Raw genomic sequence first — 26,144 nt, 5'->3', positions numbered from 1 at the left:
ATATGACTAAATGCACTCTGAAAGTTCCTTGGTATTATGCTAGGTGGTTCACCTTTCCAAATGTCCTAAAAGTCATTGTCCTCTAGGCTGGGTCACTTAGGTGACCTGTTTTCCTCATTTCCATGCATTAACACTAAGTGCAGAGGTCGTTCAAATCACTGGGTAAAAGAGAATGGGATCAAAACGCTGTAGTTCCCAAAGAATGGGGACATCACTAAGTTGATGGACCACTTCTAAGTGGGAACACTTAAATTGTGAAAACCCAAGTTCTTAAAAGCAGCCAACCAGGGCTGAGGCTGTAGCTCAGGGGCAGAGCACTTGCCTAGCATGTGTGAGGCACTGGGTTTGATCCTTAGCACCACATAAAGATAAAACATTCTGTCCATCTACAGCTACAAAAGAAGGAAAAAAAAACCCACCAATCCTTCCCTAGGTGGAAAGTTTGCTACAGCAGAGGAAGAGGAGTAAGGGAGCAGAAGGACGTAGCTCCACACCTCCGTAGGCCTGACCATGGAAAAAGATTTGTCGTAAGGGTTCCACTGGAGCTCCGAAACCCGGGAAAGTTGCCCGGCTCCTGGGCACCCTGGCGTGGGGAAGACGCCAGCAGAGCTCAGCAGGGCAGTGGCCCGGCACAGCCAGATTGCGGGGAGGGCAGATTGCGGGGAGGGGCCTGCACCCGCCCCGCCCCTCTCCTCGGGGATGCCGGGATGTTTACACTCCTGACAGCGGCCTCTGCGGGAGGAGGAGCGGGAGTTGCGGGAGGATGGGCCGCCGCCACTAGGCTCGCACTCGGGACTAGCCTCGCTGTGTGCAGGGTGGGTTCCTGCGCCTGCAGTGTCTGCGGGGGCGGCGCGGCGGGAGGTGGCCGATTGGCTCCTGCCCTCGCAGCCTCAGCCCCCGGCCCAGCGGGCCTCTCCACGGAGGTGCCCAACAGAGCCGCGGGCTCACTGCGTGTCCCTCGAGGGCGGGAGAACGGAAAACTCTCAACTTCCTGGTGAGTCGCCTTTTGGAGCTCCAGTGCAGAAGCCAGAGGCCCCGCGGGTGGGGCTGCCCGCTGTAGTCCGGTGCGAGCGAGGGAGGGAGGGAGGGAGGTCGGTCTGGATGGCGCGGGCGATCTCAGGGATCCCCCGCCTCGGGAGATGGGGCGGGGCGTGCTGTGATCCAGCATGATCGAGTGGGGGTTTGGCCCTTTCCTGGGGATGGGTGGCAGCAAGTGCTAGTCGGCCACCGGCTCCCAAGGCCCCAGTCCGCTGTGGGCTCTCGAGTAACTAGGAAAGAGTAACTAGGAAACTCGGTGGCCAAGGCGGCGGCAACAGGTTCTTGGTTTCAGGACCCAAGCAACTTAAGCGAAGACCCGCCTCCCAGTGGAAGCTCATTGGTGGCATCGGTTATTTATCCCTGGTGGATTGGTTAAGTCCATCTGTCAGGATTTGGCAGCAGTCCAACTTAGAAAAGTGAAGTTCACTGGGAGAGAGTGGGTGGTGGGGGAATCCGAAGTGGTTTGAGAAGTACTGGGGTGATCTCGGGTGAGAGACCTGTTGGAGAATACACTTGTTAGAACCAGTATTGAAAAATGTCAGTGTGAAGTGATAGAGCGCCTTGGTGGTGATGATGGCAATGGAAGAGAGAAACTGAAAACTAAGGGCAGAGTTAAGACAAAGGAGAGCTAAAAGGGAAAAAGTGAGAAGACCTCATGGCCCTTGAAAAGTGTCAGGAAACGAACTCAACCTAGAGGATGCTGCAGGAGATCTAAATTCTTGTTGCCTTTTTATTTTGTAGTGTAGGCCTTGGGAGACGGTGTATGAACAGATTAATAGTATATTAAAATAGCTGTATTTCTTGGTGGAGACAAATGCAAAGAATATGCTTGTTTTATACTATAAACTCCTGTCCTTTAGATTCTGACAAATGGGAAATTGGAAACATATTACAGACATGAAATGACTTTCCTCCTAGGAGATTACTTATTTCAAGGGTACAAATTGGAAACAAAAAGCAATACAAAAACTTGCCCACAGTTTGTAGAGCGTATTTACATGTCAGATTTAGAACAGCTATTTCTAATCCCTTCTCCAGGGAATTCAGTTTCCATGCGTATACACACTTCTTACAGACTACAACAGTATGTCTTGTCAGATAGCACTATAGAATAAAGTTCACAGTATGTATGTTGTCAGTACTTTCTGTGCAGGACCATAAATTGCTGCTGGTGTGGTCGAAAAATGGCATAGTATTGCGCTTACAAAGTTTAGGGGGGATCTTGGCTCAGCGGTTGCAAACCTGCCTGACACGTATGAGGCACTAGGTTCAGTTCTCGGCACCGCATATAAATAAATAAAGATCTATCAAGAACTAAAATTATGGGATGTTTGGGACAACCAGACAAACCCTGAAAAACAGGAATAGTAGAAAAAGATCATTTAACCCTATGATGCTTTGTGGCATTTTTTTTGCTGAATGGACACTGAGTATTCTTGGCTTTAACAGTGAATAAAGACCAGTGCACTTTAACTGGTTGACACATGACTTGAACAATGATATCATTTTCATGGGAAGGAACCCTCTGCTATCCTTTGTGAGATCTATTCCACAGTTAGCTTCGTCCCTAAAAAGCATCCTGTATTTGGTCCTGGACTGGGTGATTGCTGTGGTGGCAGAGAGATGTTGGAGCTTTGGGGCGGGGGGGGGGCGGGGGGGGCGGGGAGGGGGGGGACAAAAAACTTTGCTTCTTGGAGGAATTGGAGGGCCGTAGAGGAGGGGCTGTGAAATAAAATGGTGAAGGAGCCCTTTGAGGAAGCTGGTTGTTTTCTCAGGTGAATGGAGGACCCCAGTGCACCCTTCTGGAGGTGCCAGCTGGAGATTCCACTCTCCAGCCGGAGACCGGCTCTGAGTAGCATTGACGGCCTTCGCAGCCAATGAGCGGCGAGGACACGGAGGCTCCCGATCCCGAGGGCGGGTACTTCCTACCCGGCCTGGGACTAGAGTAGCTGTGGCTGTTCCTTCTCCAAGGATGTCGGCGGGGAGGGGGGACACCAGCCTGGTGCACAGTTTTGTGAAATCAATACGTAAAATATAGAAGAGGAGGGGAGCCCTCCAGTGTGTCTCCTTTCACTATTTAGCTGCATCTCGAACTCGCCACTTTGAAACTTTATGGTAGATAAAAACCCGAAACTACTCAGCAGTGATTGCGCTTCTATTCTGAAATAATCTGAAAATAACCCCAAGAAATGACAGATAAATCGTTACACGTTTTCACAACCACGTTGAAATCTTGCCACAGTTAAAGTCTTGACTATCAAAAGTAGATTGTACTTTAATTCTAGACACAGACCAATCTTGTAATATAAACTGGTTAGGTTTATTTATTTAGAAAATACCTGTTGAACCCTCTGTTCCTTTCACCTTGGCTGGACATTTTCAAGGCTTTGTTTCCAGTCCAGTGAAACAGCACTTCAAGAATGAGGAAAGCACGTCTGGTATGATGGCTGCATACTAGTGGAGGAGGGGGGATTTGAAGCTTGTGTGATTAATGTACCTGATTAATAAAATAAAAAAATGAGCTTTGTAGTTTTAAATGACTAGAAGAGCAAAGCAGTTAGTATGAATAAATATTTAGCATAAATAAACCCCCACCCTCCCTTCTTGGAATTGACCAGTTTTGAGGGCTGGTTTATTAAGAACGTTTCAAATATTCAGAAGTATGGAGTGTAAAGACATCGGAGACTTTTAAACTGACTGTAAAACAGTGTTTTCCTAGGAATTGTCCCAGGTCTTAAGATGGATCTCTATAGTATTAATAATGAAGCCACCAATTGGGACATTTGGAGAGAGAAGTGATTATTTAATGCAGTTTTGGGGAAGAAGCTGCTTAGAGAATAAATTCTAAAAATTCCTTTCAAGTTTGTTCCTTTGATTTTTGCTTTAAACAGGTTTTCGCCTTTAAAAAACATAGTGTAGCTGCAGCTGCACAAAGTACTACTCTCCATTCCCAGTTTCATCCAAACTTATATTCATTCCTTCAGAAGTTTGAGAGTTGGTAAGCTGGTATTTCAGTATATCATCTCTAAAACATGGTAGCAAACTGAGTGTAGTAAATAAGAAACTGGTTAGCAAAGTATATATAGTTTGTGTAACTGGGGTTTTACTTCAAAAAACTTGATGTGTTAGAAATGGCATGTGTGGTTATTGTTTACTCTGAATTGCTTTACCAGCAATTACTTTATCTGCATTTCTATGAATAGATAGAAAATGTTCTAAGCAGCATTTCTTTACACTTCTGAGGCTATTTAATTCTTTCTCCTTCCCCAATTTTATCCTTAGGGAAAGTGGATGAATATAATCTGGTTATATAATTGTAATCAAATTTATGCATTTGTAGAAAAATAGTAGTTCAGAATTTTAAATTTATGCCAGTCTGAGTTACACTTTTAAACTGATATCACTTGCTTTTAGTAATTAATACATTGATTGATCATATGTTTTCACAAAGCATTTCATTCTTAAAAAAATACTTACACACTATGATTTTTAGTGAGCAGTAGGAATGAGAGGGATAGATGGTCATGAGAAATTACTCTTCTTCTGGAGTGAGATAACTTTTTTTTTGAGATAACTTTAAGTATCATAAAAATACCAGCTCTTTCATACTGTCTATGTAATGAGCTTATACAATGAGCTGTTTTGTAGTAATAGCTATTCAAAGTGTTAAGCATAACAGTGTATAAATGAGAAGTTTATTTAAGTGGTTTTAAAAGTTTAAAATTTTGTTAACAACTTGCCTTTTTGCAAATTGCCCCTGGTCTTGTCTGTTTATAGTAGTTGAGGGCAACTCTTTCTTTCTGGGCTGCTTTTGTACAGAATAGGGGATTCACAAACTTTTTCTCCAGAGTCAGATAGTGAATATTTTGGGCTTTGTGGGTAGTGTAGTCTGTTGCAGCTGCTGCTTTTGTGACTATAGACTCTATACACAAGTGATGGTAGTTGTGTTCCATTAAAACTTTATTTATACAAATTGGCTTTTGGTGTATTCCTGGTCTAGAAGATAATACCAAAGGCCTAAATGTGATTTGAAGCCATCAGTGTTTGGTTTGGTATAAAACACTGTTCTAGGTAGGAAAGCTTATAACTTAGTTTTTTTGTCCTTAGAAACAATTTGTTTATCTTCCCCATTTTCCTTAGACTAATGTTCAACTGTGTATTCACAAATTTTGTATTCCATTTCAGATAGTTAATAACCATTTGACCTCTTAGGTTCATCTTCTCCAGTTTCTCCAACATTCTTTGCCCTTGGGGGATCCTGTGATATTGAATAAATGTGTGCCTGTCTCTACCTTCCTTCTTAACTAAGGTAGAATCTGATGCTGGTCATTTACCTTTATGTGATTGACTACTAGTACTCTCAATATGAGTACATTTGGTTACGTTTCTTTAATTAGCAGTTTTTATTTTAAGCTTACTGGTCTGATGCCTTAGTCAGCCTTTAAAGGGAATTTCTGGCATGAACAAGAGGGTAGGTCTAATTTTTTTTCTTTGCAAGAAAAATGGACTTCATCTTTCATAAAACCTTTTTCCCCAGTTAAAATTTTTTCCCCCTCAGTTAATCACTGGAAAGGGACTGTGCTTTAGGGGGCCTGCTGTCAAGAAGGGTGTGTGATCTTGGGGGAGTGGGAGGTACACCTCCCTTTGGTCTAGGAGTCAGCTGTAGGCTGACCTGGATGCAGCTACTGAGAAGCCGTGGGATGAAATGGAAACTGAAATACCTTTGGAATTACTCTCACAAGGGGTGGGTTGTGGTTGTATGGGAATTTTGAACCCTTCAGGGAGGCCAGGTGGGACCTTGGACTTTTGTTTCCTGAGTAGTTGCCTTTGATTACAAGCAATCTCTTCGATCTTTTTGACCCTCCTGACACATACTATCTTCTGTGTTTACCATTGTGTGAAAACTAGGCTCAATGCCTTAGGTTTGTCCCTACTTTATGACCTTGATTAAGTTTCTTAAAAATATTCAGACTTCGCTTTTCTTAGCTCATGTAAGTTGCTTTGAAAAGTTAAGGATAACATCTTAGTAAATGATCGGGTGGTGGACCCAGTAAGTGTCAGTTTCATTTCACCTATTTCTCTATTCTTAGGACCTTTGGGGGTGGGAAACACTTCTATAATCGGTGTCTTCTAATGACAGGTCCCGACACCTACTCTGCTTTAGCCCAGCCTTGTCTGATTAGGGTGCCTCCCAGTTCTTCTACCATTGTTACTTTGCTTGGATTCTTCTTTCCCTTTTCCCTGTCATGAGTCTATTTACAATTTACTGGTTTCCCCTTTAGAGTTAGTTTTCTCGTGATTTTTTTAGGGTGGAGGGGAAGCTGTAATCTTTGTTCCTTCAGTAGATAAATCCCCAAGAGGCTATATTATGGACTATTAAAAAAAAATGCTAAAAGGTCTTCAAATTCTGATTAAAAAATGGCAAAATTAAAAATGCTTTTTCCTAGTACAGTAATAATTCTGATTTACTTTTTATTGAAATATTTTTTACATATTCTTAAATTCATTATAATTTTTATTGTCATTGTAACATAATAAAGTCACACACCTTCAGTTTTATTATGGCTGGAAAAACTGAGTAGATATGTTGATGAAAAACTTTCATGCTTAATCTGCCATTACCTTTATATGTGGAAACTTATAGTAAAATAACATTTTTATAGTTTCTGGAAACTTACAGTAAAATAACATGTTTGTATACTGTCTATGAGAAATTCAGAACTGGACAATGGGTAACTTATTCTTAAGTAAGTGGCATGTCCTTATTCCAAACATTTTATCTCTGGGATCTGGTTTGTTAGTCAACAGGTACATGTAAGTTGCAAAATGTTTTTTGATTATTTTATAGAAAGAAATTTATTCACATTTCTTTTGTCATCCTGCAAATGTATATCCTTGGTTATCACCAAGGTCTTCGGTATTTAAATGTGATAGGGATAGTATAATGGCAGGTATACTATTCTGTGAAAATTGGCATTTGTTTTCAAAACATTTAAAATTTTTAGTAAGATTTTTGTATTTGATAAATATTTTAATTATTGAGTATTATTTTCAGCTTTTTTGTTAGATTGTCTTTTGTTACATAGTTCTCCCATTTACTCCTTTATTTAATTTTTTTTTTACAGAATCAAGGAATTTATTGTATAGTATTAAATAGAATTTGGCTGTGCAGGAGTTTAGAATTGGAATACTGTTCTAATACCAGGCCACAAAGGAAGTTGCTGCTGCTTCTATGACCAAAAAGCTGATAGTTTAGAACCCCACAACCACTGCGTGAGTTAAAGTACAACTACTATAAGGAAGATGCTGTTACTATGGGGGCCCCAGATCTCTGCTGGACTGTTGCGGTCCAGGAACGGGATGCTTTGTTAGCACTTCATTGCTGTAACAAAATACATAAGAAAATCAACCTTGAAAAGGAAAAATCTATTTAGGCTTACATATCCTTCAGAGATTTCAGTTGATGGTCTGCCGACTCCGTTAGCTTTTGCCCTATAGTGGGACACACATCTTGGTAGAAGGAAGGAAAGTTGCCTTCCAGGTGGCAGCTGGAAAGTAGAAAGTAAAAGAGGCTGGGAAGAATATAATCCCCATGGGCATGCCTCCAGGGGCCCTCTTCCTTCAACTCTCTAGTTCTCCCTCCTCCCAGTAGTCAATTCAAATTATGAAACTCTGTAGGGATTAATCCATTAATGAGATCAGAGCCATCATGATCTAAAGGCTTCTCAAAAACCCTACCTCTGAACATTGCTGCACTGGGGACCAAACCTTTAACACATGAGTCTTTGAGGGACATTCCAGATCCAAACCATAATGGGTGCTCCAGACCCTGGGGCTCAACACCTATATAAGTTTCCTAGGGCTGCTGTAACACCTTGCTACATACCAAGTGGCTTAAAAGCACAGATTTATTCCTTCAGTTCTGAAAGCCAGAAATCAGAAGTCAAGTTGTCAGTAGTGCCATCCATGTTCCTTCAGAAGGTTAAAATACACCCTAATTTTGCCTTCTGGTCTTGGCAGCAGTCCTTGTCTTATCTTACAAAGTACTCAGTCTGCCCCTGTCATATGGCACCCTAAGGACCTCATCTCAGCCTCTAATTATTTTTTACACTTAAAATTTAACAACACATGTACTCATAAAATTAAGATTCTTTACTACACACAAGGTTTTCAAATTTCTAATCTCTTTGGTGTAAACAGCAGTTTAAGCTTTGGCAGGGGTTGTGTCTGAGGCGCCCAAGTTTCCTTGTACGTTTATAGTATGCAGTTAGTGTTGTATTGCTGCCACAAAATACATGTTCCAAAATCAAGGCTTACATTGACCATCAAATCTTGTCATTTCCCTTAGGAGAACGTATGTACATAATTTAATAAGATGAATACTTTCTCAGAACTGTTAAGGGAGTTTATAAATTGTCTAGACTGGTCTTTTCATTTAATGTGAGAATGTAGACTTGCTAATCCATGTTCCACTACTAAATTCTGTTTCCAAGTTCCAGTTTAATGTTCTTGTTTGTTCTTTGTTTTGTAACAGTAATAATGCCCTTGTGTAAGTTTAGTAATGTTTTGACAGTTGTATGTTTTTCACTTTGGTTGAATTAGCAGAATCTTGTTTTTGTTCATGGTATGTGCTTAGTGAAGACTGGCTGATAGCCTGGTGGCATTTTACCTTTGATTGCCCATGTGAGGGCCTCGAACACCTTATTAAGTCAGCAAATATTTGAGTAACTAATTATGCACTTGTAAAGTATGTCTGTAATTTTAAAAATGAGGAACATTAGGGCTTGTTATTTTGGATTTGAAATACGATCAAAGAAGTAGCTGTTTACAATATGGAGCCTAGTCCAAGAAGAAGCCCTCAGAGACCAGAGGTAGGATAATAAACGTTAGAAAAGTTCATGGCTGGTAACAGGATTGTCTGCCCAGTATTTCATCAATACATACTTGAGAAGGAAAAATCGATTTCAGATTGACACCTTGATTAAAAAGTCAGGCATTGTTGCTGTTAGTAGTTCCAGTATATTGATAACTTATATGATCCCATTGGTTCCTGTATATTTGAAATTTTACTGAACCCATTGATGATTTTCTTTAATTTCTTCTCTAGGTGTGATTTGGATATCATGGGTGCCATAGTTTTCTTTATCTCTGTATCCCTTCTTCTATCTTAGAAGTTGGTCTGGTTTATTGTATGTTCCCTGTCTTCAGTTGTAATTCTTCCCTGCAGGGTATAAGCAGAAATTAATTGAATCATTTCTGGGGGATTTATTTCATAGTTACATCCATGTGTACATTGAAAACAGTTCTAAAGAAACTTGTGTAGCTGTTCAAAAACTTCTCAAACTAGGTCCTCTGAGTGCTTGCATCAGAGATTGATTTGATAATTATGAGCAATAGCATTTTAAAATAAGTACCCAGATGATTTTCATATGCAGAATTGGAAAGATTGCTCTGTGATAGAAATTTGCATTGTAAATGAGCAGTCCAAATGATCCCAAGGCAGGTGTTCCTCAGGCCACACCAAGAAACACCACATAATTGTTCAAAATCCTTTTTGTTTTGTTTTGCTTTGTTTTATAATGTTTCTTCCCTACTGCTGACATCATTCTAGCATGGTTGTGCAGTCCTTTGGAGTGGCTCACACGACTTCTTTAGCATATGTAACAAGGTCTCAGCTCAAAAACATCAATAGGCATTATGAAATCAGTTATAAATCAGCTAATTACTAAGTAAACAAGTATAATACAAATAACAATTGAGTAATGGCAGGAGAGAAAAATTTCACTTCCAACAAGGTGAAAGAAAGTATTATATCTGTTAGTTTTAGTCAGTCAACCAGTTCCTGGTTATGCTGTTCTCAACATTTTTGGCATTTTTACAATACTTTTCTGGGTTTGGTGTGAAAGCTTACCACTTCCCTTGTTCCTGAGGTACATTTTTTGCAGAAGGGGAATCCCTTTGCCTTGTTACTTTGAGGTTTTTGTTTTTTTGTTTGCCTTTAGTTATCAGTGCCTGAGACCTACCTGTAGTTCTCCATCTTGTTCCACAGCTTGTTCACGCCAAGCTTTTCTGTCTTGAATATCTGGCCATGCTGGAAAGTGTTCAGGAACATTACGATGAGTAACCTGTTCCTTTTTCCATGACTGTCTTATTTCCATTTGTTACTTTGATAACAAGTGACTGGTAATAACTTCCCTCCTCGTCTGTAGATATAGGCCTTTGTATATAAAAGATAATATACTGAAGAAAACCTATTTGGTAATTTTAAAACTGCTTTCAATTATGTGTTTTTATACTTAGACTTCATAAACAAAAAGTACCTATATTGCTTATAATCATTTTCCTATATTCTTATTTAAGAGGAGGCAATGTGACATAGGAGGTTTTCAAATTCTGAATTAAGTTCAGGTTCATTTTTATCTTTTAAATACAACACATTCTGACAATTATTCAACTGCCATGGAACAAAAGGATTGAGTGTCTGGCCACAGGGAGTTCACTGATTGTGTGAATGGTTCAGATAATACAAAACAACCTGGACTTGTAATGGTGCACTAGTATCTGGTTAGGAAATTTGGGGCCTTTGGCATTTAGAATATGGTCCCTGACAAGTGGGACCATTCTAAGGCTCTTCTTCATGTGGGGAGTAATCATGCTCATGATGTCAGTATTTCCACGTTTTCTAAACTCTGAACTTAAGAGTGCATTTGTACATGCATTTTCACTATTCAAAAGATGATCCTATTGAGTATTTGCTGCTAAACTGTTTCAAATCAAGGTGGGCTTTTTCTGAACTTGGAAGTCATATCTGCCTGAAAACAGAGGACAGACCATGTAATCTTTGTAGCTTTTCAGCAGCTGTAAGACGAACGATTCTGATGACGATCACTTTATGATCCTTTAGTGTCCCTTAAAGTTTCTCCCTATTTTTCTACATGGTCCCATCATTCATAGGATAAAGCAATTGAAGGTTGTTGATAGGTAGCTGAAAGTGAGCAAAAATTACTATAATTAAGGAAAAGCCCTAGGAAAAGTGAGAAGAAAACCTAGACAATAGTGGCATTTTCAGCTGGAATCAATAGAGAGAGATAAGGGGCAGGATAAAGTATAAGGAAAAAAAAACTTTGAAAAACAAAAAGGAGCATGCACTAAGTATGAGAAAGGTGGTGAAGTGACTTTCTACACTGTTTATTCATGTCAAAAGATTCTGCAGTTTCTGTACTATAAATTGACTGGGTGTATAGGTTGTGCTGTAGTTGTTTGGTTTTCTTAGTTTGTAATTAAGACATAAACGACTTGAAAAACAAATCTACATTTAATAGAATTTGGTTATTAATCCTAGATATAACTGCAACTTAGTAAGGCATTCTTTTGGTTGACCATGAAATCAGTCATCCAGTGGGGTTTCCAAGTTAACAACTTTTCACAATTAGAATCCACATTGGATCACCACTGTGCAATATTTAAATTATCCTTTTAGTTTAAAATACTATATTCATATCAAAACAAGTATCTAGTTTTATGCCTTTTAAAGTAATTCAGTTATTATAGGAATTTAGAATAAGGAATGACCCAATATTGTGTCATATTACTTGCCTCACCTGTCTTTAATGGTTACATAGTGGGGCCTCTGCTTTCAACCTGATCCTGATTCATTTCTGTTGACCACATTTTAATCACATTTGACAACTTACCATCCTCGTTAAATAAATTTTTTACGCCTTTTTGGGCTGGTTTGTTCTATCTCTGTGCTTTTCTTACTGCTTTTAAGGCCTATTCTCTACATTCCAATTATTCTATCTCAGTATATGAAAATCATCTTTATCCTTTAAGGCCCTTCTATTTCTTCTTCTTAAGGCCTTTAGTACTACTTGTCTCTCACCTTAAATGTTTTCTTAACATCCTTCCTGGAATATAAGCTTCTGGAAGGTGTGAATCATGTCGTGTGTATGTTTGTGTTTCCTATAGGGCCTGGGACCATTCTTGTCAGAACTGGCCATTCGCAGAAGGGAAGAAGCCTGCTTCCCAGAGACTGTATGAAACAGAAGGTCTGGGCAGGTCCTAGCAGTGAGAAGATGTCCAGAACAATTGGGCAGTTGGTTTCAGGGAAGTCTAGGATGAATGCCAGGCACATGTTCCTGCAAGGTCCATAGAATGTGGTATGAAGGAGCTCTTGCAGTGTGAAATGGGTCCCAGGCCCTATAGGAAACACAAACATGCCCAGGACACGATTCCCACCTTCCAGAAGCTTATATTCCAGGAATGATGTTAAGACAAGTGCATTTACTGTGATAGACAAAAACAGAAAAGGCCACAAGAGGCTGAAGAAATCGACCTCTGACTCTTGAGTGTCACTGTCGAGACCTTCAGGGATCTAGTTGGAGAGGCTGGGCTTTGTACCTGAATTCCAAGTTCGAAGTTGGAAAGACTTCTGTGGGATGAGATGGGAATTAGAACTGGGAAAAAAATGGGTTTGTCAGACATGGATTTGCTGTGAGTGGGGAGGGATGTCGAGTCAAGTGTTTGGTGTTTGGATATAATTTAAGGGGCCTGGGCAACGGAATAAAAATGAGTTTCTGGAATTTGGACATGTGGTTAAAACAGGACCAGAAGTGTGATTAAATTTGACTTTTGGCTGATTTACCAAAGTGTTTATTAAGAATCCTTGTATTGGGCTGGGGATGTGGCTCAAGCGGTAGTGCGCTCGCCTGGCATGGTGCGGCCTGGGTTGGATCCTCAGCACCACATACCAACAAAGATGTTGTGTCCTCCGAGAACTAAAAAATAAATATTAAAATTCTCTGTGTCTCACTCTCTCACTCTCTCACTCTCTTAAAAAAAATATTTCTAAAAAGAAAACAAACAAAAAACCTTGTATTTCTGTTTCTTGGAGGCCTCTCATTCCTAGTCCAGGTTAAATGGTCTGGCTTTCTATGAAGGCCTAGGAACCTCTTTGCCCCAGATTTTTCACTTTTTGCCAGATTATTTCCATTTAGATGTTGTAACGATTAATCCTCTATGTGAAGAAACTCTCCATGAAGGAAATGTACTGAATTAAATAAGATAATAATTAGGCTAGTACTTGAAATTATTCTTAATAATAATTACTACTAATTACTACTTGAAAGTGATAGAAGACTTTAATTTGTACAGAGATTAAATGCTCACATAATAAAAGATTGTTCTACTTCAAAATAGATACATTTTTAAAAACTTTTTTTGTCTTAATTATACATGACAGTAGAATGCATTTATGCACTTGGATATATCATACATAGATGGGATACAATTTCTAATTTTTCTGATTGTACATGTTGCAGAATCATACTGGTCACGCAGTCACATATATACATACAGTAAGAATGTCTGTTTCATTCTACTATCTTTCCTATCCCTACATCCCCTCCCCTTCCCTCCCTTCCCTCCACTTCCCTCCCTTCCCTCCACTTCCCTCTACCTAATCTAAGGTAACAATATTCTGCTATTCCCTAGTGCACTTCCTCCTCCATTGTGAATTGGCATCCACATATTAGAGAAAACATTCAGCCATTACTTGGTGGGATTGGCTTATTTCACTTAGCATGATATTCTCCAACTTCAACCACTTACTGGCACATGCCATAATTTTACTCGTCTTTAAAACTGAGTAATACTCCATTTAGTATATATACCACATTTTTTAATCCATTCATCTTGAGGGACACCTAGGTTGGTTCCTTAGGCTAGCTATTGTGAATTGAGCTGCTATAAACATTGATGTGGCTATGTCACACTATAGTATGCTGATTTTAAACTAAGGAGTGGGATAGCTGGGTCAAATGGTGGTTCCATTCTCAATTTTCTGAGGAATCTCCATACTGCTTTTCATAGTGGTTGCACGAATTTGCAGTCTCATAAGCAATGTATGAGTGTACATTTTTCACCACATCCTTACCAACATTTATTGTTTCCTGTATTCTTGATGATTACCATTATGACTGGAGTGAGATGTTGTGATTTGCATTCCTTTAATTGCTAGAGATGTTGAACTCCTTATATATTTGTTGATCAACTGTATTTCTTGTGTGAAATGTCCATTTCTTAAGGTTTCTTCTCATAGTTTTCATTGCTGGAAGTTTTAAAAGAAAAATTGCCATGTGAAGTTATTTTGAAAAACATTTAAAGTAATTAAAAGGGGCCTATACCAATGGACCAAAGATACAATGCTTATTCCTGAGTTAATGAAGAAGTACATAGAAAATTACCCTGGACAGGTCTCCAGAGATTGTATTAAGAAAGGTGTTGTATACTATAAGAAATTTGAACCTCTTATCTCTTATGAGTAAGAAGTGGCTTGTGTCTTCGTTTCCAAATTTGGGTTGTAAAAGTAATAAAAACTATAATGCTTTGTTACTTTGTAACTTGATTCTGAGTTAATGGCAGATCAGGAACTACTGCTGAAATAGAATCAATATAATCATAAAGGGGAAGTCAAAGGAGGATTTAGTTAATGTGTTAAGATATGTTTGGTTTATACAATTTGTAAAGGAATAAATTTCAGGCTTGAAAATTCATACTGTAGTAAACTAAAAAATACCAGGAAAAGGAGTTATTTTTTAGAATTGGGTGAAATATATTCATGCTTTTTTTCCTCCTTTTAGAAATACCTCAGTAACTTCTGTTTCTGGCTACTTTGAGTCCTTGCTGAAAGCCTTTTAATTTCTATTTCAGAATAATTTAACTCCTTAGTCTCAAACTACTTTACGCTTCGAGCTTTGGCTCTTACTGCGGTGTAACCCCATGTTCCTGTCTTATGGTACTATTTGTTCCATACTTGAGTCTGGAATGTTCTCCCCCTGCTTTCTTAAAGACTGAACTGGGGTATCCTCTCAACAAGGCTGTGACTGAACCTGACAGCGTACTTGGACCCTAATATCTCCCAGTGAACTCTAGTAATTGGTGCTCTATGTTGGTGCCTGTCATATTCCTTATTGTCTGATATTGCTAGTCTGTTTCTGTGTCTTCCTTGGAGTAACTTGAAGAATCAGGATTTGACTTAGTTCTTTTTGTAGTTTCAGCAGTTCTGTGGTGGACATACGTATGAATTGTACTGAAAGTGTGACTTAATGAGTGAAGAAGTTAAGAGATGAGTTAAGAGAAATTAAGAGATGAGTCTAGGATAATGTGTGGTGTTTTGGCTGGAGGTGACATGGTCTGAGTAGACAGCATTATTCATCTTCAGGTGCAGCATGTTTTCCCCATCCTCCTTCCCCTTCTCACCATCTTTAAGTACTTGTGGCTTCTTATTGAAATAGGACGAAATAAATGAATAAGAATAGATTTAACTTTGTTTGTAAGGACATTTTATTTCTGACATGGTGTTTACTAGCTCATTGAAGGCAGGGATGTCTTTTTCACCGAGAATAAAGAGGTATAATATCTGGGCTGGGGATGTGGCTCAAGCGGTAGCGCGCTCGCCTGGCATGTCTGTGGCCCAGGTTCAATCCCCAGCACCACATACAAAGATGTTGTGTCCGCCGAAAACTAAAAAATATTAAAAAATTCTCTAAAAAAAAAAGAGGTATAATATCACTGAGAATATTTTCTCATTCGTTTGCACTTTGGATTCTAGTCTTTCATAAGCAGTAGAAGCATGATCATGAGAGTTAGAGTACGGTTTTAGACCTCTTACATCTTTATACAGACTATACTTGTGCTTGGCCCTTATATTTGATGTTGTTGCTTAGTCATATAGGTCCTTACAAATACAGCTTCCACAAATCAAATGAATGTCTAAGTGGTATAAATTCCTTTTTGTGGGGAAAGTGAGCATTGACATATTATACAAGGAAATGCAGGTTGTACCTTATTTATAGATGAAATTGTCATAGTGCCTACTGCTGAAGAACAAAGAAGTATTAACCAGATCAGCTTAGAATTTAGAGTGCTATTTAGCAGAAGAACAGTAATTCTCTCAATTTTAATGAAATATACATTGTAAGAAAAATTTTATTTGGGAGAAGGATGCATCTCTTATGTTGAGTTTGGAATGCTTGTGAGACATTCAGGTGACAATACCTACTGGGTAGTTGGCTATACATATTTCAAGTTTAACAGATGTGGCCTGGAATAGAGTGGTGTAGTGGTAGAGTTCTGCTCGATTACATCTGACAGGTGAGTTGGTTTACAGAAGGTGCACTGGGGGTCCAATTTGTTCACGCTCACTTAAAAAGACATTTTTATTGAAAGTGAAGTAAATACTGCAAGAATACCAGGGAAAATGAAAAAGTAACTTGCTACATAAGTATATTATGTAAGGTATTTTTCTTGTAAACTTCCAAATATTGTCATTGCATCCTTAATCTGTTTTACAGCCTTCTAAAGTTTTATTACTTATAATTATAATAATTGATTTTCAGTTGTAGAAGATTTCTGCAAACAATGTAACTGATGTTGATCATATAATTTGATCTTGAACATCTTCAAAGATTTTTGACCCTTATATTAAAGGTCTCTAACATCCTAGATAGCTTCATCAACACAACATTGTTTATTATTCCTGCTATTAATTTAAAAGAATAATTCTTATTCTTTGGATGATAACTTTATAAAATCAGTGTTTCATAGGATAAATATACCAGAGAAAGTACATTAATTTCTAGTATGTTTGTGTATGTTAAAAGTCATATATACCGTGGCATGACTTTTATAGTGTGTGCTCAAAAGAGCAAAAGAGATTGTAAGATGGTGGAGGTCAGCATTAAAATGATTAGGCAGAGTTTGGTGAGGAAGTTTGCTTGGCAATTGCCCAAGTGTAACTTTGTATAACCCATTCAAAGAAGAGTTCAACTCTGAGGTATAAGGAATACAAGAGCAATTGAGTTGAGTTTCTCACAAAATACATTTTAAAATGTAAAGCATGACCATGACCTACCTTCAAGAACATCAAAAAAAAAACTTGCTGCCAAGAGCAAAGTTAGCTTATAAAACTACAGGTCTGTGGCTTTTATATACTTCTCTAATTTTTTCATTTTAATTTTAATGTACTTTGGAAGTGTACAGTTGATAAAAGTAGAACAAACTTAAAAGTACAATTCTTTTTTTTTTCAGAATGTATCTGTGGAGGTGGTGTTGGCAAGGTGGTATGAGTTTTGGAGGAAGAAACAAAGTACGTTTGTTAAACACTGATTATGTCCTACTAACCTAATTATTCATTATACAGGTTCTGCTGACTAACTCGGGCCTTAAGAATGCAGTCAGGGCCTGGGTGGGGATTAATGAAAATATTTACTGGAGAGGCAGGACACCAGAAGATCTGAGCCAGAGTTCTTGCTTTACGCTTAGCCCCAGGCCTTAATTTCCTTGTTTAGTTTTTAGGAGCATCATAAGAAACTGACAGGAAGGATTTTACGACTACTTTATGGTTTATTGTAAATTGTACTATGTAAAGGAAAGAGGATTTAGGAAGTTCAGAATAATAAGGCAGAGAACAGTGTACTGTCAAACAAATAAATATGGACAGTGAGGCCTTTCTATAAGGATAAAATTAAAAACATTTGTTAATTTGGATAACTCTAATACATTTCCTTTTTATTGTAGTTAAATGAGTGTGTATTTTCTTAGAGTGATTTTTCTGTTAGAGTCCTTGTTACAGAACAAGGAGTTAGGTTAAAACAAATGACCCCATATTAATTCATACTGACAGAAGTATTTTCAAGTACTAGCCTGCATGCTACAGGGCCTTATCTTTGTTATGATACAACTCACTACTATAAATTACTTAGTACAGTATATTCAGTAGAATGTTTTCACACTCAAGTTTCAAAGCTGGGTGTAAGCTTCTTAGTTAACTCTAAATTATTTCAGTTTGGTCCCTATGACTATAAAAATGTTTGTTATGACTAAATGATCAGTTTAGTGAGCACATGATTTTGCCAGGCTTTTTTGTTGCCTTGTGGGTAACTGAATGATACAGCAGATACATAGGGGAATTTGTAACAGTATCCTATGCCCACAATTCACCTAAACCAATACAAAGTCTATCAAAAGCTTTTGACAAACTTGTAGGAACAAAGGAGGCAAGGCACTGAAGATAGCAGGAGACAGTTTTTATTTGGCTGCAGCCAGGTTCAGAGGGCACAGCCTTTGCTGTAATCAGTTAATCCCCTGAACCCCGAGTTCAGGTAGTTTGAGAGTTTTAGACCCAGCATGTAAGGGGAGGGGCGCAAAAGTTGACATAAAAGCAGCTTTTTCTTTCACTGTTCTGGGCAAGTTAACCCTTCAAGGATAACACCTGAGAAGGGGAGAGCTTCTTTACCCCTTTCTTTCCTCCTCCTGCCAGCTGTTACCATGGAGCACATTTGTAACTTATCTTAAAAATGTAGACCTCTCTATGAAGCCCAGCTCAAGGCCAGAGGCCTTTTTTGCACATTTCTACAAAGTACTATACTGGATTTGTTTGTGAAAAACTAGTAAGGAGGTGTCCAGCACCTGGAGTGCTGGTATCTTCTCAGCCAGTGGCCAGGGTGACATGAAAATAGGAAGTTTGTCTACTCTGGACTCTTTTGCAGAGACTCTCTTGCTGACAGTCCTAAAATCAGCCATGTTGAAGAGGGCTTTTCTGTGGAGAAAGGGGGTACCACTTCAAAAGTTCTTTAAAAGGGCTAAATAGGGATCACTTGTCTTTCAGATTCGCATAGGAAATTGTTCTGTTACAGGTCAGCATAAGAAGTAATATGGTCTTGCATTCCTATACACTTAACACTTTGGAGAAACATTAATACTCTATTTCTCAGCCTTTTAACATATAAAGTATCTTGAATTTGTTGCTTCTGAGATAAGGATTTGAGATCTTGCTGTGTCATTGCATCTATATGTGCATTATAAATTTTCCTTTAAAGGGGAGAGAATTTAGAGAAAGGACAGACACATTGTCTTTTTATCACTCAAAACTGTGTGCTGATATGAATTTGAACTGTTTTCTGTTAGACCTATAGTCTTTATAATTACTTCATTTTCTCTACTAAATTTCTTTGGTTATTTGTTTATTGGACCTTAATGTGTACTGGAGATATAAAAAATAAACAGGGGCTGAGGTTCTGGCTCAGTGATAGAGCACTTGCCTGGCATGTGTGAGGCTCTAGGTTCGATCCTCAGCATCACCAATATATAAATAAATAAAGGTCCATTGACAACTAAAAAAGTATTAAGATAAACAGATTCAGCCCTTAGTTGTTGATACAAGTGTTTAGTTCATGAGTAGGACCTCAGATAACTGATTAAAATATACTGAGGCAGACACTTAATGAAGATTTATCAAGCATTACCTGAGCGGAAAGGTGTTTCACGGCGATTGTACAACCTGTATCAATTGCATGGGGATGCAAAGCCTAGGATTTGGAGGCTATGAAAATAGTTCATTAAGGCCAGAGTATAGTGTTTATTTGGGGGAAAATGTTGGTAAGTAAGGATTGAAGCTAAAAAACATTTTAGTCATTAAATGGCTCTATAATCAGGAGTATGATGTAGTTAATTTTCATTTGAGATGTATCATTATGTACATTCCATGTATGTAGCAAGTGTATAGAGTGGTAATCTCATTACTGAAGCCAGGAAGAGCAGTGAGCAGGTTGTTCTATTAGCAAGGATTATGAGGGTCTGGGATAAGCCAAGAGAGTTTGGGAGGTAGAATTAATAGGGGTTGAATAGTGATGTGAAGGTAAGCTTTGTAAAAAGGTCTGGTTAGGACAAGGGATTGTATGGGAAGACTAGGTGGCAATGCCATTCACTAAAGAACAGGAATGTAGAATAGAATGGGTTTAGAGTATTCAGGATTTTGGATATTTTTTGTATGGGATGTCAGACAGATTCAGTAGAGTTAGAAGTGAGATTCTAGAATTACAGGTTTATAAATTATCAGTATATAACAGGCAGGTTATGTGCCAACTGAAAATGCACAATTATTGATTTAAATAATCAGAGGACTTACCAATAAAAGCCTGAACAAGAGTATGAACAGACTTGATTATTGATCAGAGCAAAAGGTGCATTTTGTCTAGAAAGGATAAAGTAGATTAAATAATTTCCCTGTTGTGGTTTTTATAATAGTGATTTACCTTGCTAACTTGGTTTATTTCGAATAAGTACATCACATTAAGCAGTAGTAAACACACATGCAGTTCTAAACCAATTATTGATGAAACTAAGTTACTGAAACTATGATCTTAATTTAAGAAATTGAAATGGTTCAAAGTGCTTTCTTCAGCATTTCAAAATGTTGGAAATAAGGGAACAGTTACTTCAGAGGCTTGAAGAGAACAAAGAAAAGTGTTGTGGCTAAAATATCATAAATACAGCCAAATTACTGTTCATGATGACAATAGAATTATTCATGATAATAGAATGGTGTTTCTAGCTTTTCAAGGATTAGATAAAAATAGATTGTGTACGAGCCTTTAAAAAAATTACTTGAAGACACTATTGGAGAAAAGTAAAGATTAAGAGTTTGTAAAAGGGACATTTTTGTACAAAAGCAGTGGGAATGAGCACAAAATAAAGGTAGAAGCAAATTAAACAGATGTTATGCAGGATTGGAATGGTATAAAATGCCACAAGTAACTTAGGTTATGGTTATAAAACCTGTAATCTGATAAATGAGGTTGGAGTATTAGGGGAGAGGCAGAGTACTGGTGTGATACTTTCTCGGCCAAGCTGGGATTGGGTGCCAGAAGATGGATTTCAGTTCAGTTTTGGGAATGAGCAAAAGTTTGGTTAAAGGAGGAGTAAAAACAACTTGGAATCATCATCAATGGAATTTAAAATAGGAGAGGATGTATACATGATTTGAGTGCCTGGATAAGATCAAAGCAAGCAAACCTGGACTCTGTCACAAGAGTTGGGGGAAAAAAAAAAGTAACAAAAAAATTTATATATGATATATTAAAATTCTTTAAAAAGATTAATCTTCAACTGTATGCTGCTTTCAAAAGACATCCTTAGAAGAGACTAATCTAGAAAGGGTAAATATGCAGGCCAATATTCATAGAGAAAACATAAAATTCAGTCTAAAGTTCACCAGTTCCGATCAAGAAACATTTATCTGAGCACATAAATATGGTTTAGTAGAATATATTTAGTTCTGATATATAGGCTAAATATATTTAGCCTTGTTTGGTTCTGTGGAAGACTTGTATGATAAACTTAGCAGAGTAGAAAAACAATTTGGTACCACCCCTTTCCTAAAGAAAAGCCTCTTAGAACATTGGGAATATCATTTGACATAGAATATGGTCAATATTATAATGTTGTAATTCGATGTCTGTAATTTTTCTTAACGGCTATATTTTATGATTTTAATGTTGACATTTTCTGCCACCCATATATAAAGGACCTAGTATGTTTAATCATTCTGTGATGTAGTTCTTAAGTGAAAACATTATTTGTAAACATAACCTTGAGTAATTTGTGGATTAAAAAGGATTACTTGACACAAAACAATTTCTTTTTCAAATGTAAAACATACATGATTTCTCAGAATTCAAGTGGATGCTCTTCAGGATGGGCCTTCATGTTTGGTTTATTTATTCATTCAGCAGACCTTGAATTCTTAAAATGAACTTAAACTTGGTTCAATACTTAAGTGACAGATAACTCAAACATTCTTGAACAGTAAAGGGGTAAATAAATGCTGTTTAGAAGAGGAATTGTTATTCTTGTCTAGCAAGATGCATGAGGAAGACCCCCAGTAGAAGAAAAGTGTTCCTGTAGAAAAATTAAAGGAGTTTGGGACCTGTGGCTGGCTCAGCATCTCCAGGATGTGGTTGGGTTTTGAACTAAATACAGCTTTGCTGCGGTCCTGAGGACTGTCTTTATAGTGAGTCCATAAACCTGTAGCCTTGAAGTGTGGCTTTATAGAGTTTGTGAAAATTGTGTTCATGTGCAGAATTCTGCAATCTTTCTATTGCCAGGAAGAAGTTGCAGTTACATGTGACTTGGGGAGTCTTTGTGTGTGTAAACACAAAAAATTGAATGAAATGCTGATTTATAGGACTTAGGAAGTGATTATTTCTGTGTGATATTGGATAATGTAACTTTGAAGTTTCTTATCTATAATCTGGAAATTATTTGCATTATACTATGATGTTTTGAGAAGATCATGTGGAAGCATTTAGAATACAAAATAAGTGTAAGGTGTTCATAAAGCTTATTGATGCTCATTTTTCTGGGAGACTACTCATAAACAGCATGGACATCTTAAAAGTCATGATATTAGGGAGGTACAAAGCGGTGGGTTTTCAGTTAAAAAGCATTCAGTTTGAACTGATATTTAAAAGCCTTTGTAATACAGAGAAAGTTAATAATGCAGTTGTCATAAATCAGAATCTGTTGCTAAGATTTGTTATTTTAAAGACTAATACCTGTTTTAATTATACAGGTAGATGGAAAATATGAGAGAAGGATTGGATGAGGGTTCTTTCCTTTGTAACAGTTTGCTTGAGGTGTGGGCAAGCTTTTCATCACTTGACAGATGGTATAGGAAGGGCATAAGGAAGGCACATGGATTTCCTCAGCTTGTGTTTGCCTGGTGATCATGGAGTCAGAGTTAGAATCCATAATTTTTGTTGTTACTTAACACATTTTTCCCCTTTGGGTACAGCATTTTCTTGCTGATAATTATGACCTTGTAAAAATTTTTGATAATTATCATAATCTTTTAGAAAGTAGTCAAATGTTGCTTTTGCTTATTGAAGGATCACAATGAGAACACACATGGAGTATTTTCAATAAGAGGACATTTTTTACTTTCTGAATACAAATTCACAGCCTTATTAAATAAATTACATTCATATAGTCATTTGCTAAAAATAAAAGTGTGAATAAGTAATAGGCTTATAGCTCACACATTTTCAATGTTGATTTATAATATAAAAATTGTCTGTAAAATACCTTATGAGATGATGCCCTAAACATATATTCATATTGATTGACTTCTGTTTAAATATAAGAGGAATATCTATATGGAAAAGGTTAAAAGGAGACAAGTTACAGATCTAAGGTCCCCTATTTCATATAGTTTCCTCATTAACTTTATACACATGATATTTCCCATGCTACTTTGAGATAACTAATTATAAATTGGACTCTTAGAGCATTGTATCATCTTTAAGTAGTTGAGGAAAAAAAAAAAACAAACCTAACAATTAAGCATTAACTTTTTTTCTGGTGAGGCAGCCACATACTTGATGTATTACCCTATGCAAATAAAATCTTTATCCTTGATACTTTACATTTCAAATGAATTGATCAGTGATTTGTCTTCAGTAGTGCTCTCTTCCATGAAGATTTTTCAGTGAGGGATGTCTTTGGAATTAATCATACATTCCTAGTGACTCTGTTCTAGGGTGGAAACTCATCCATAGCACCCCAAAGAGTTTTTTCAGAGTTGCTCCACTTGAATCAATGTCAATGAACTCTAAATTTATATGACATGACTTATTTATGAAGAAATTAGAATTGAGTGGACTTTTAAGATGATGTAATCCAGGACTTTCAGTTGATATTTGACATAACTAAGGCTTTAGATACATTAGTCAATATTTCAAAGAAAGTTCTTGGTAAAACTAGGGTAAGAGTTAAATTTTCTGTCATTTCAAATGCTTCCCCCATATGATTTGTATTGGTGAGAGTCTTTTTAATAACATGAAGATAGCCAACTAAACAACAATAGCAACAATAAGAATATCATTGGTTTCAAACTGTTTGTTGTAGGAGTCTCAGATTTCATTCAGTGCCATTACACACAAAATGCTTATTTGAAAATTTTCATTGTTGTTGGACTAAACAATAATCTGAATTCAAATATATTTTGTTAACATTCAACAAGGTAAAGCAAAGCAGTTCTTTAAAAGTGATACTTGAAAGGGGACGCAATGGGAGTAGAAACCTCATTAAACTTAGTCAATTCATTTTTTTTTTTTAAGGATAAGAGGTTATCTGTTTTAATCTAATGATAAAATTTGCAATTTAAAAATGACTGTACATTTGATATGTTAAAATGTAGGTAGATGTTCTTCAGGTTCACTTCTTTCCATGAAAGAAAGAAATAATAAAAAAACACACAATAGAAGTCAGTAACAGTATACCAGAGTAATCAGCTTCTAGAGTTGACTCACATGAACATTTCTGAGTGCAAGACAGTAAATCCCAGAGTAAGTGATGTCCATAATGATGGTCAGCTTTCAGTTAGGAAGGTGTTCTTAGGCATACTTAAAAAACGTGTTTACCATCATTCTGGGTTGTGCTTTTATTTCAATCATATATTACATAATAAGTTGCTATATTTTTTTGTTGAAGTGTCTAAATACCTATTTTAATCTCAGACTTTGAACTGGAGAGACAGGATGGAAGTGAAAAATGTATGTGGGGGTGGGGAGGGTGGTAGGAAAATGGAGCTTGATTAGTTTGTGTATAGCTACTTTCAGGTCAAGATTATGACCATGAATCAAGACTTGAGGTTGGTTTTCTGATTCATTCTACCAGACTTGGATACATTACAATTAGTTTAGTAATCTGGGGGAAAAATGGAGAAATTTTAGGGTTATTTTTTGAAATCATTACTTCTGTTTTCCAGATGTTAGAAACCGTTACTATTAAACTTAGTTCCATGCTAATAACTATATACTTGTAATTTTCAGACTTTAATATTAATATGAAATAATCCAATAGATAATCAGTAGTCATTATATCCTGAGACAGCTTATTGTGGAAAAAGAACTGCATTAGACATAATATGGGAGTCAAAGGAATGTACTATTGATGTTGATAGTATTAACAGCATGAGAAAGTTCCTTAATGACACAAGCATGTACCATACTACAGGCATATCAAAGGAAGAAGAGGTCTCCCTTAGTTTGAATGGATTCCTTGGAGAACTCATGGGAGCACATGAATTTGTGCTTAGTTTTGAGGGGAAACCATTGAGGTAGGTGAAATTAAGATTTCTGAAGCACAGACATGGGCCACTTTGGCAGCAGTAGTGAGGCATGAGGCTCTGATTCATTTTCTTTATAAGTGCCAAAGTGGTGGTATTTTAAAATGAAAAACCAATCCTATAACTCCCTGTCTGGGAACTAGTCTTCAGAGGTTGCATTTTGGGTAGTCTGAAACTTGAGACTATGATTTTTCCTTGGGCTATGTCTCTGGCAGATGTTTCTGAATACTTCTTGACTAGGTTATGAGCTCTTAAATGGAAGGATCTGTTTGCTGTTCATTGTCTTTATCCTCAGTACTCACCTGGTTCAAAGGAGGTTGGTTAGTAAATTTCTGTTGTATAGATAGGGGCCTATGATTCCAGGCTAAGGAACTTGGAAATTAGTTTATGGAGAAACATGAGAAATATTTAACCTTTAAACAAAAGAATGATACAGTGAAAGAGGGATTATAGAATGATTAATTCACTTGCTGTGAATTGAGTATTATGTATGGTATCCTTCTGAACGTTTAAATACTTCTGATTTATAGTAAATAAACATTTATAGTTATGATGTCCTGAACATGTGGTTATCAGCTGATACAACAAAGGTTCAACTTTTGCTGCTTTTTGGACTCTAGATTAGCATTCAGAGACGATCTTGACCAGTGTTTTTCAAGTTCATTAAGACAAAGCAGGATTTAGGTAAGCTTTTTTTTTCTTTTGTTCAGCAAATAGTTTCTACTATGTGCCTATGGTGTAACAACACAAACATAGTATGTGACTCTAGGAGGCATTTTTAATGGTCTAATGTGGTTCAGAACTCTTAAAAATGGTTCCAAAACATGAGACAAAAGTCAACATTTTTTTTTTTCTTTGCTTTTTTTTATCCTAAAGAATGTCTAAGTGGAAATCCAGGAGTGTAGGGGCCTAAGGAGGACTTCCTTGGACAATTCATGTATATTGGAGGAACCTAGATGATTTTACAGTTTAATTTGACATTTATTAGAATTTTAAAAATGTGTTATTACTGCTCCTTCATACTGATTGATTTTTTTTTTTCCCCCACAGTATACATACCTAAGCAGTATGCAAGACTTTTACTGTATCTATTGGTTAGTTTTTACAAATGGTAAATGCTTTACAAATTGCCTCATGT

At 37.3% G+C, this 26,144-nt stretch overlaps 1 protein-coding gene across 2 annotated transcripts in view; it reads left to right on the top strand.

The window, feature by feature from the left end:
- The first annotated feature begins 677 nt into the window (after positions 1-677).
- Positions 678-26,144, top strand: part of NEK7 (NIMA related kinase 7) — a 126,129-nt gene continuing 100,662 nt past the window's right edge. For both annotated transcript variants that reach the window (XM_081300538.1, XM_081300537.1), the window contains exon 1: positions 678-994. The gene's annotated coding sequence lies outside the window, so the exon portion shown is untranslated. The remainder of the gene's footprint in view (positions 995-26,144) is intronic.

This window comes from Spermophilus citellus (genome assembly GCF_964194105.1).
Source record: "Spermophilus citellus genome assembly, chromosome: 6".
Taxonomy (NCBI): domain Eukaryota; kingdom Metazoa; phylum Chordata; class Mammalia; order Rodentia; family Sciuridae; genus Spermophilus; species Spermophilus citellus.
This window is presented reverse-complemented; position numbering and strand designations above follow the sequence as displayed.